The sequence below is a fragment of the Camelus dromedarius genome, chromosome 13 (assembly GCF_036321535.1).
Source record: "Camelus dromedarius isolate mCamDro1 chromosome 13, mCamDro1.pat, whole genome shotgun sequence".
Taxonomy (NCBI): Eukaryota; Metazoa; Chordata; class Mammalia; order Artiodactyla; family Camelidae; genus Camelus; species Camelus dromedarius.
Genome location: NC_087448.1, coordinates 56,516,502 through 56,529,627, shown reverse-complemented (window position 1 = coordinate 56,529,627; position 13,126 = coordinate 56,516,502). Strand labels below are relative to the sequence as shown.

Sequence of the window (13,126 nt, the reverse complement as noted above, 5' to 3'; positions counted from 1 at the left end):
ATGACTATTTGAAAACTGCACTGTTACCCTTGTAACAGTGAACTCCTCTATTCTTTTCTTTCTTTTCCTTCAATATGAAATGAAGATAAACAGTGAGAGTGGCCTTGTATTGGCTTGTTTAAACATCAGGCTCTCCTCTTAAAAGTACTGTGTTAGTATGAAATTTTCCTGACATGATTTTAAACCCCACTGTGTACCCTGCTAGCTCTGTACACCAGAAGGCACTGTCGACTACCATGAGCCATTAATCAGAAGAAGAAATGGATGCACAGGGCCCTGGAAGTGGTGTGGGGACTCTGCTTCTCTGCAGACAGGCTCCTTCATCTGCCCCATTTTGGTCCAGGTCCCATCTGAGGACACAGACCCCCCAAACAGACCACATTCCTTCCTCACAGTGATGGGAGACATGGCAGGACAGCAGGGCTCAGGCTCAGGGAGACTCTGTGGTGTCCTGAATCCCTGGTGACATAACTGGGCACCACAAACTGCTGATAACAGGAGAACGGCAGAAAGGGGCATAACGTGTGCTTACACTGGCCTAAGACTAGGCAAACTCTGGGGACCCTTCGAGGCCATGACCCACAATCCCCAGAGGCATCACGCGTCCTGTCAGCTTTGGGCAAGTGCACGGCTACACCATCTTGGTTGAAAGTGGACTCTCGGCATCCATGCAATAAAGCCTGGGCTGCTTTCCTGCCAACTCTTTATTCTTTCATGACATTTGAAAGGCAAAGGAAAGGAAACAGTCTTAGAAGGTAAGCAGGCTACTTTCACTTCCAGACTTGATATTTTAAAGCAAGGCTAAACTATTTCAAGGTCTTAGTTTCAATTTGTGCCATTAGTAACAAAACATTTTCGAGAGTTAGTGGGTATCATAACCAACACTAAGACCACATAGAGGGTGCAGTTAGAAAAATATCCAACCAAAATACAGTCGAGCCATCCTTCTTTTTATTTTATACCTGGGGTAGGGCACAGGGAGAGGTGCTGTTAGTTCTTGGTTTTTCGCTTGCAAAAGCACATTTCGCTTTTGAGCAGGGCTGTGCCAGTAAGTGACATAATGTCCACAGGGTAATATGATACGTAAGCACAAATGCGGCGCACAGACCAGACTGCGGCCTGGGAAAGGCAAGCTCTGTCCATATATCAACGGGAATGGCATGGAACTCGGAGAGTGAGTATTTTGAAGCAATCGCACATGAATTCACCTTCAGGAGATTAGAGGCTGATGTCACCAGGAGAGTGAAGTCATCAGAAATGACCTAAACTGATGGGATGTTGCCAGAACAAAGCCGCACTGTGCCGACACACAGCTTAACTCCTTCTGGGCTTAAGATGTCTCCGAGGCATTTTCTTTTTTGGTGAATGTGAGGAGCTTTCAATGGAGACACAAAGCTAATATGACTCCCACTCTCCTTGGCATCAGCCAGTGTTACTTGATGGAAAAGGCTGGAAAATAAATAGGTTGTACTAACCAAATGCCCTAGAGGTAAGCCCCTATCTTTTCATCCCATAGTTCTACCCTGTGTGTATAGATCCCCAGGGAAACAGTACTAGTAGGCTTTTGCTTTTAATAAATATCAACCGATTTGGAGTAAATGGAATTGTTAGCAATAGCAGGTCCCCAGAGTGGAATAGTTGGGCCCCCAGAATGGTGGTGGGATAACACTATAACAAAACAGTCCACCTGAAAAACAGCTGGCTGCCTGAGTCTATCTGTGACTCTCAGTGGAGTCCTCCACAAGCCAGTAAGTAATAAGATGCTTGGCCATCCTTGCCTCCATGGACAGCCAGGACATCTTCTTCTACCTGTTACCTTCTTCATGCTTGAAAACCAGTGTCACTTGCTTGTTTCACTCCCTTCTAATATCACCTCTTGGTTAGTGGAGATGTCATAAGGCCTATCATATCTCACTTAAGTCAAGTAATAGCAACATAACTTCAAAGGTTAAAAGTTAATCAGACACAGGAAATACTTCTGGATAAATGCATCCTCTTCCAGGAGGTGGCCACATTAAAACTGAATCATCAAATAGTCACTGTGCTAGAGAATATCCTGCTGGAGGATTCTCAGAGGCAGGAAGTTGAACCTGGCCTCCCCTCTGGGATGAACCTAGCTTTTGGAATCTAGAATCCATAATCAAGTGGGCTACCATGGACAAAAGCACCTTACAAGCCAAAAAATATTCACTGAAGAAGATTTTTGATTCCATGATGGTCCTCTACAAAGCAAGGATAAAGGAGCAACATCAAAAGGTATGAGCTGAATGAGCAGGCAAACCGGGAGGCTGGCTGCCTACATGGAATGGTGGAAGTTATGCACGGAAAGTCTCCTGCCCCTATACCTCTCTCTCCTTCCTAATGCTTGCCATGTGCCTAAAAATCAAACAACTTAGCTTAAGTCAGTGCTTTTCACATTTTTCTCATTACAACCCATGTAAAGAATACGTTTTACAGCACCATTCAGTACTGTCTCCTATACACATAACTGAAACAAAAGTTTTACAAAACCAATACTCTCCCTCCTGCCTAAGATGTGCTCTGATAGTTTCTACTCTGTTTCATCATAGTTCATTTTTCAGTGCTGGTTTGACCCATTAATTTAACAACCACTAATGGGTCAAGAGTCATCATTTGAAAAATACTGGTATTTAAACCCATTTAGGAATGTAACAGATAAAACACAAATTAAGGTGTTCAAGGTAAGGAAATAGGATCCTTAGAGGGGAAAACCCACGATGCTTTAAGGCAAAGTGGGGGCCAGGAAGTTGGAGTCTGAGATCAGTTCATGAATTATCTCGGGCTCCCAGGGGACACCCTCATCAGAGCCTATCAATCTTCTTGACTACAAAACTCCTCTATTTACCCATCCCCAAGCTCATCCACAATCACAGAAAGATAATATACCCTCCTGGATAGAACCCAAAGGAAATCACTGTGCGCTGTTTAACTTAGACCACTTCAAAGATCAAAGGGACAATGACCAGTGAATGGATTGAAACCATTATGCAGCTGAGACTGAAGTGGGGAAAGTTTCTGAATATGAGTCAAATCACATCGAGGTGAGTGCACTCTTGTATCTACTCGACAGTAAATGGAAAATTAGCTCCACTTTCTCACTTTAAAGTACCTATGACCAGTCACCAAAGCTGTTGACCTTGGAAGCTAGAATTGGCTTTCAGTGCCATGGAAACACGAAGAGATTTAGGCTGACTCTATCTCGGACTATTGCACAAACTGCTGCAACCAAATATTTTCCAACATTGGGTCAGTTTTTAAAATACAGTAAATATTTACTGAGCTCTTACTAGGCTGGGCACTAAAATAAATTTGTGGATGCTTTTACTTGGTTGAATAGTCCAGGTGTTTGACTGAACTAATAGAACTCAGAGTTGTGGTTATGCTTATTATGATAACTCTGACCCTGAGGAGCCTCCAAGACCCTGGCACAATTTGTGGGTTTTTAAGATACTGTTCAACATTTACTGCACTGCAACAAAATGTTACTATTGATCCTTTGGATGTACTTTACCAAAATACCAGTAATTTTCAAACCTTCAAATCAACAGTGGAATCATGCATTGTCTGCTGAAGGAAGCAATTCAGGTATCTTAAAAAGGGGATCCAAACTGGTCAGTTTCACTTTCTGTTTCCATTGAGACTAATCTCCTGTGCACTTGCCTTTAGATCTAGAATGAACAAGAAATTTAACCTATTTTTAAAATTAAAACCCATGTTTGTTTGCCTTTTCTGAAGTATTGCACAAGCCGACAGGAGAGGTAGTGTGCAGGCAACCTTGATATGTGTAAGGTCCAGGCAAGAACACGTGAGGACACCAGGCACAAGGTTCCCCATTCTTTGCTCACCCAGCTCAGAGGTGCACCTGAACAGCACTGATAACTTGCATGTGGACAATCCAGCCAGCATGTGCAGGCTCTGCCCCACATCATTCCACCTCCAAATATAGTCACTCTTCAGACCTAGGTGCGTGCACACCAGAGTAGACACAGAAGTCTAGATGCTGGTCTCAGAGCATAGTCTAGAAGTGGTTTGTCAGGAATAGGGGTGAAGGATTGGTCAGAGGTAGGCTGGAGCAGGCATGGGGTCCAGGGAAGGAGCCCCAGATGCCGAAAACCTAAATGAGGAAGGAGAGGCAACTGTTGTGCTAGTATTAATACATTCAAAGTAATGCATTCAATATGCTACTATCTGCACATGAGACATCCATAGGCAGCTAATGAAACTCTGTCATGACATCAACAGAACCAGCATGAAGGCATAACCAGTCTTAATTTATAACCCAAGTTTTAGCATAGTCATTCTTAGAAAACAAAACAAAAATAAAACTAGGTTTGTTTTTACCCAAGCAGCATTTTTATTATTTAAAAATCTAATATTTTTCATATACTCATTTTTTCAAAACGTGGCGTTTCAACTTGGAACTCATTTTAATCCAGGCCTGTTTTTTGGAGCAAGTTTGTAAAGACCTTACACTTGATGTTCTCTTTTGCTGTTGATGTATCCCGCCATTTGCAGGGAGAGGAGAATGACTGGGAAATGTGCAGAAAGCAGATCTTTTCAGCAGGTTTATATGCAAGAGGAATGGGGGAAGGAGAAGATAGAAGCTATTTAAGCCCACATCTCCCCCATGTCAGCCTGTATATCATAATAGCTTGTCTGTTAGAGTGTCAAGTAACCCGTAGGAAAGAAAACATTTCTCAAACACCTGTAAGTCCATTCCAGGGGTCAGATATGGCATCTTTTCCCACCAGGGACCACTGCAAAGCTAAAATCAACAATTAAGAACAGCTGCAGCCCTGCAACCAGCTGCCCTTCCTAACCCACTTGGAGGGAGGGGAGGGAGAGTTCTGAGAGGGATAATCAGAGGAGAAGACTGAAATTACTCCTTCTTTGTATTACCTTCTCCCCTTGTAAAATGTGTTGAAACTTCCCCTGTATGCTGAACGGAGTCCCACGACTGCTTTTTAATTTATCAAATGTCCTGCAATATTTCCAAGTCTTACAGACTATGATGATATCTAACTGTCCATTTCAAAGAGCTGAGGCTCACAGCTTCAAACTGGTGCAAGAAAAGGCTCAAATATGCAAGGAAATTCTGTTGCATTTGAGCAAGTTCCTTTAGGAAGAGATCACTAAAATGTGTCATTTGGTCACAGGCTGTGGGACCCCTCCAGAGCTAAATGAAAAACAGAAGAGACCAACAGCTATTGACAAAATTATATGTGTAGCAAATCAATGAGCCTACATGTCAGAAAAGAAAGAGCCAAAGCCAGGTGATGGGAAGGCTAAAATGATGAATAGCAGTTCATAGGTATCTCTGGAGAGTGAATGCAAGGACAAAAAGAATTTCAGGGTTGTTCTAGGAAGATTAATGTGATAAGAAAATCATCTGAAAAAAAAGAAAGTCATCTGAGAAAACTGGTTCATACTGATGGTTCTTTTTTTTTTTTTTTTTTTTTTTTTTAGGATTATGTCCCTGAGGGAAGTGGCAGGAAAGCCATCAACTAAACCATTTATCATAAAGAAAGAGAGTCAGAAAACAGGTTACTGAGAACATCCTCTTCCTCCTTTTCCAGGCCTTTCAGGCAGCAAAATGGTGAGTTAAGTGAGATTATCTCATGTGCCTTCTCATCTCTTAATCTTGTTCAGAGTGGAAACCTGTTTCTGGCTGCATTTCCCCCACCCTTTTTGCCTATGGCCCTTCTGCTAATGGAGATGTTCAGCACATAAACCTGGGATTCACTCAATTTTCATTGAGCTTCTCCATTTCACTTTTAAATAAATTAGGTCACCTTATCAGCACAAACTGTGATTTAGAGAGAAGACAGACGAATAAATCAGGTTTGAAGACCCTTTGGCTGTAGATGTCCCATGCCCGTCTGGGAGATGTTTTGGTGATCTTAGTGTTGGTGCTTTCTTGCACTTGCCCATTCTACAACATGATAGTGTGAAAAATAAAAATAAAGCTAGTAGTGAAAAGTTGATTCTCAGATGTCTAATATCTTGCTTATATGCCCAGGTTGTCTGTTTTTAAAACAAAAGCACTCTCATCTGTGAATCTGTCAACAAGTCATAGGTCAGAGGCCTTGCCCTCTATTTGTTTTGCTCTATCACTACACACCAAATGTCTGGTGCAGATGTTTTTGAACCTGAGGAAGTCAACCTATTTGAAAAGTTTTTTTTTAAATTTTTAAGAAAGCTATTCACAGCACCTAATCAAGAAGACCCAATAGAACTTAAAAAGAAAATAATTCATAAATCACTGAGTTCTACTAGTACAGACTTCTGGGGACATCCAATATACTTTATCCCTTCTCTTTTGATTCACCACTATTTCATCCTTTTCCTAAAGTAATTCATGTCAACAAATGTTGACCAGTGTGGATTTCTATATTTCACAAAAGTAAAGGGCATCCAGCACTCTCTTTAATTTCTAGCAAAAGCTTATAAAAGGTTTTGAGGCTGCTGTGAGACCATGCTTTACAGACCTCCAACTACAGGAATGTCATTAATCAAGGTCTCTAGCTGTTATACTTTGAATAACCACTGTCAAATCTGTACCAAGGTGACACTTGCCCCAGGCCACTCCCACCCAGTGCCTAAGTGTGGCAGGTAGTCCTGTTCCAGGGAAATAAACTCTGATGGCCAACATTGGCTCAAGGATTCCCCAGTAGCTATGCTGAAACTTTTAGGCTGCACAGCAGTTAAGGACACTTCCACCCAACTTTCCCTCCTTCTTTCTTTCAGTTGTGGTTAGGCTTGCATCATAGTCTAACAGCTCTTGCAGCTCCTCCTCCACTCTCTCTCACACAGACATTCTGCCTAGTAAAATCCTTGCACATTTAATCCATCCTGGTGTCTGCTTCTCAGAGAAACCAGACTAACACAGCTTGATTCTTCATTCTTGGCCCTTTTGAATAAATATGGGAATGCTGAGGTCTTAGGATATAAACATAGGCTCGTTACTTTCTGCTAAACTGGGTCCCAGTCTGAAGGAAACATATGAAACCAGTGGAGTAAGGAACAGATGATCTCAATAGAAGAGTTGCTGGGACTTTCATCCCTATTCAACCCAATTCTAGCAGACAAGGGAGTAACAGGAACCATTAACTCCCCTGAGCTGCACCAATGTTACTCCACCTGAGACAGCAAAAGCTGTGGAACTCTGCTCATCTGGTAAGTGGGGAAGGTATCATTTCCTCTAGTTTTGGAAGGATTAGCAACTGATTCAGAACTTGGTAGTTGCCTACCTGATGTCCATTCTCCCCTTTTTTCTTATGAAGAAAATCTCAATTTTGTTCGGGGTACAATATGTCCAGCCCAAAATACTACATTTTCTAGTCATTCTTGCAGCTAGAGATGGTCATGTGACATAGTTCTAGCCAGTAAGATTTAATGAGAAATCACTGGTTGGGGATTACAGGAAACCTCTTTAAAAGATAGTCAACTACAGGGTTTTGCATATGGAAAATGATAAGTTGATTCTAAGTTCTAAAATCATCAAACAAAAAAGCTTCTGCATAGCAAAAGGAAGAATCAACAAAATGGAAAGGCAGCCTACAGAATGGGAGAAGGTATTTGCAAGCCATATATTAGATAAGGGGTTAATACCTGAAATATATAAAGAATTCATACAGCTCAACAACAAAAAGTGATTAAAAATAAGCAGAGGAACTAAACAGACATTTTTCCAAAGAATATATTCAAATGGCCAAAAGGTACATGAAAAAGTGCTCAACATCACTAATTATTGGGGAAATGCAAATTAAACTACAATAAGATATCACCTCTTACCTGTTAGAATGGCTATCATCAAAATACAAGCGATAACAAGTACCACTGAGGTTATAGAGAACTAGCTGTCAAGATTCATTTTATTAAATAACACAATGTGATATTGAATCCAGAAAACACAAATAGAACAATGGAATAGACACAGAATAGAGTCCAAAAATAGATCCACACAAATATGGATGTCTAATTTACAACAACAATACACTGCAATGCTATAGGGAAAGGATGGTTTTTTCAATAAACAGTGGCAGGTCTGCATGGAAAAAAAAAATAAACCTTGACTGCTACCTCACACCATATATAAAAACTAATTCCAGATACATTACACATTCAAATGTAAAAGGTAGAACAATAAAGCTTTTAGGAAAAAAACAAGAGAACAAACATCTTCGTACCCTTGGAATGACAAGAGTGTTTTAAATAGGCCCCCAAAAGTTCTAGCCATAATGAAAAAACTGATAAATTTAAAAATACTGAGAACTTCTGCTTATTGAAAGACATCATTAAGAGAACTAAAAGGCAACCAACAAAACTGGGGGAATTTTTTTTTAATACATACACCCAACAAAGGACTTGTTATGGACCAAAGTGTGTCCCCATAAAATTCATGTGTTGAAGCACTAACCCCTAGTATCTCAGAGTATGACTGTATTTAGAGATAGAGCCTTTAAGCAGCAATTAAGTTAAAACAAGGCCACTGGGGGGACCCTAATCCTGTATGACTGGGTGTCCTTAGAAGAAGAGGAGAATAAGACAGAGAGAGACAGCACCTGTGCACCAAGGGACAAAAATGTGAAGAGGTAGCAAGAGAGCGGCCATCTGCAAGCCAAAAAGAGAGGCCTTAGGAAAAACCAGTGCTGCTGACATCTTGACCTTGCACGTCTAGGCTCCAGAACTGTGAGAAAATAAAATTCTGTTGGTGAACCCAACCAGACCATGGTATTTTGTTGTTGTAGCCCTGGCAAATTAATACAAGACTCCTATCCATAAGACGTAGACAACTCTATGAAACAATATGAAAATGACAAACACAATGAGAATAGAACAGAAAAGATGAACAAGTGTTTCACAAAAGAGAATATTCAAATAGCCAGTAAACACATATACATGAAAAGTTGCTCAACTTTAGTTGATTCACTAGTTATCAGGGAAACAAAACTAAAAACACAGTATGAGACTATTACACACCCACCAGAATGGCTAAAATGGAAGAGACAGATAATTCCAATTATTGACTAGGATGTGGAGCAACTGAAACTTTTACATGGTGATATGGAATAGTAAATCGGTACAAACACTCTGGGAAATTGTTTGGCAGTGTCATACCTAAACATAAGTGTATCTGTAACTCAGAGATTCTTCATCTAGGAATATGTCCACAGAAATGAAGACATTTGTTCACCAGAAGACTTGTACTGGAACAGTCACTGAAGTACTAAGTATAATAGCTAAAACCTGCAAGCTATCCAAATGCCCACCGATACTAGAATGGATGTTTTAAAATTTACATTCACACATTGGAATAATACAGCAGTGAGAAAAAATGTTTTACAATTACATGCAATAATATCCCACAAATATCATTTTAAATACAGGAAAGCAGACACAAAAGAGTACGTGCTATACACCTCCATAAAGTACAAAATCAGGCAAAAATAATCTATGCTGTTCTTTTGGGTATACAAGATGAACTTCTGGGGAAATAAGGTGGATTCTGAAGTCCTGAAGAATGTTCTGGCTTTTGTTCTGGGTGCCAGTCACACTGATATGTTCACTTTGTAAAAATTCACCAAGCTATCTCTACTTGTGATTTGTGATCTTTTCCGTATGTATGTCACTATAAAGTTTTTATGAAAAAGAGGGAGCCAACCTATTTGGCTTGCACTTTTCCCTTCACCCTTCCCCCTTTTCCTGCCTGAAGCACAGATGTGATGCCTAAAGTGGAACCACAAAGGGACAAGCATGAGAACAAAAATCACATGCTAAAGATTGCTGGACAGTAAAACAGAGGTAGCCTAAGGGGTCCTTGAGCGCATCATGAAGCACTGGACTACCTACTTCCAGCCTTCTTGTTCCACAAAAAAGATTAAAACCCTAACTTGTTTAAGCCACTGTCTAGTCAGGTTTTCTGTTATTCACAGCTATCTGCAATGCTAATCAATAAACCAACTCCTCAGCAACTTCCTAAAAACATGAGGTAGACGAAGAAGAAAATAACATGTTACACATGATGACCAAGGATAAAAATGGTGAACAGGGATGATCTGGACCAACAATGAGCCTGTCCCATCCTTCCTAGTCGGTGCTTTTGTACATACGTATCACTTTAAGCTAGTCTTCAGGCAAGAGAATTTAAATTCTTAGGGATGGTCTCTCTGGAAGCCTTTAATATAGAACAGAAACAGGCAAAGAATTCAGACATCAGTATCATATTGTAAATGTGTGTGAATCCTGAATAGAAAATAAGCAACTTTATATTAGTCTTATTACTAACAATGAGATATATAGTTCAAACGCTGTAACATAAATCCAAATTACCAATGGCTTATATATGGTAGCTTATCAGTGTTAAGGACCCAACTCCACTTACATTGCTGTTCCACCATCCCTGGGATGTTGCCCTCATCTGCAATGGTCCAAAATGGCTCTCCATTACTACTCTGCATTCCAGGTAGTAAGATGTAGAGAGAAGTACAAGAAAGACACATCTCTCCCTTTAAAGACACAACCAGGAGTTGTCACTTTCTGAACACATCCAATTGGCCAGAATTTGGTCAAGGATGTTAGTAAGTAATGTTAGGAAATGTATTGGTTAGCTGAGTAGCCATGATCTCACTTAAAGATTTTTATTACTATGGAAGGAGAGAAAAAGTGGAAATGGGAGAAGTGGGGACTAGTGATCCTGCTGCTACATGGGCTACATTTTTCATCCACTTCATGTATTGAGAATCTACATATCAGTAAGCACAAGAAGCAACTTTCTTATTTTGTCAAACCAAGTTTCTTAAAAGGAAGTATGAGTTGAACTTAAATTTTTTTTTAAATGTAAACTAATTCTTGCCTCACCATATTCTATTCTCCAAGAATTCCATTCAAAGTTCACCTTTCCTGTTAGGAGCCCCAGACAAACTACACCTGGTTCCAATCGCTCTAATCACTTCCCCAATTTCACCCAGAGCACGTATCTGTGTGGAGCACTAAGTGATTATGCATATGTGTAGACATTTTTTATTGAGCTTAAATGTATTTTTCTATGATGAGGTGGAAATGATATGGCTTTTGAAGTCTGGCACACATTGATTCAAATCCCAACTCTGTGGCTAAGTGGCTACATGACCTTGCTACAAACTCCCCACACACACACTGATACCTCTGGTCTCAAAAGAGAAGTCTGCTCTGGTACAATCCATTTCTTGACCCCATCCTTCCTACTTACTCTAACAATTATCCTCCCTTGAAACTTCAATCTCTTTCTCCACTAAACTTCTTTCTCTTATATGAACAGGCTCCTCTCTCTCATTTTTTCTCAGCTGTCCTTCAAGGACACAGGGTTGAGCTATCCTAGGTAGCTCTTTTCCCTTTGTCACTTCACATATAGTTTCTTAAAAGTCTGTACCCCCTTCCTTACCTGCTAGTCAGCCCTCTGCTGATTTAATTCCTATTACAAAATGAATCTGTTCTTAGAAAGAGTCCTGACTACTTCTAAAAGCCAATCCAATAGTCAGTTTTCTGCCGTCTTCAACACAACTGACCACTTCATTTACGAATTTTTTTTTTTTCCCTTGGGTTTCACAACCTCACCCCCTCAGATCTCTGCCTGCCTCTCTGGGGTTTCCTTCTGAGCTCCTTCATGAATTCCTCTTCCTCTGCTGCCCATCAGAAGTTGGTTTGCTCCAGAGCCATCTTTGGCCACCCTCTCTTCTCACTCTCCACATTCCCTATGGATGCTCCTCGGTGCATCTGGCTTTCAAAAATTCCAAATCAGCTTTTATAGCCCAAACTCTACTGAGTTTTAGGCCATCCCAGTTTCCTTGGGACCAAAGGATTTCTTGAGACTTGAAACTTTCAGTTTTAAGACTGAGAAATTCTCAGGCAAACCAGAATGAGTCAGTCACCCTAGAAACTCGAAGCACCTTCTAGACATTTCTACTTGAATGTCCTACAGGAACCACAAATTGAACATGTCCATCCGTGAAATCATTGTCACATCCCACCCCAAACCTGTTCACCTTTTATTCAACATCTTGATGAATGATGCCTAAACATCGACAGCTCTCTTAGCTACTATGTCCACTAGTCACTAAAACCTGAGCAGAATCAAAATGTACCTTTGTTGCCTCTACCTTCTTCATCTCCTACTTCAATTATCATTACTATATCCTAATCTCCCTGACCCCAGCTCTGTACACCAATCCATCCAAGTGATTTTTCTTGAAACAAAATCCAACCATGTTACTTCCCTGCTTGACTGAAGGTTTACATGGAGTTCAAACTCCTTTCATAGGGCTCCTACAAGTCCCACAAGATCTAACCCTGGCCTGTGTCTCCAAAAATCCTCCTTCTGATCTGGCTACCACCCCCTGTAATCTCCTTACATCAGATACTGCCCTCCTTGCACTTTCCTGAAAAAGGGGATGCTGTTTCTCACATCCATTACTTTGCTCATGCTGTCCTCTCTACTTGGAGTGTCCGTTCTTGCTACCTGACCAGCTCTCAATAACCCTTCAGATCTTAGTTCAAGTGTATTCTTCCCTGAGAAGCCTTCACTGTATCTAGACTATGCCTCTCCATAATACCTCTTAACACATGAAAATGCAATTGCAGACTTATTCACATCTGTTTTCCTTGCCAGGCTGGGTACAAAATTCTTGAAAGCAGGAACCTTTTATATTCATTTTGTATTCAAGGACAGTGTTTGGAACATACTCAGAACTAAAATATATTTTTAGTTGACTGACAGTCCTCTGGGTCTAGTTCCCCATCTGTAAGAACTCAGATGTTACACCCATTTTGAAGAGTATATTGTAGGGGATTAACATATAGGAAAGTACCTATGACTCTACCTGGAACTCAGCAGATCCTTGTGTTTCTCTTCCCCTTTATTATTAAATTAAGAGCTGTATTTTCTACATGGTTTGTTATGTCCCTCATTGAAACCCGATAGATATTTCTGGATGACAAACACAATGGTTCCGAGCTGGGGGCCAGGAAAAAGTCTCCGTTCCTCCTTGGAGGAGGGCAAGAAGTCAACTTAGGGATTAATCAATACTTATATCAGTATCAATTCCCAGCAACAATAGGTCATCTTGAC

The 13,126-nt window shown here is 40.6% G+C and overlaps 1 long non-coding RNA gene across 1 annotated transcript in view; it reads right to left on the bottom strand.

The window, feature by feature from the left end:
* LOC105101921 (uncharacterized) overlaps positions 1 to 13,126 on the bottom strand; it is a 482,147-nt gene that overhangs the window by 259,975 nt on the left and 209,046 nt on the right. The window lies entirely within an intron of this gene.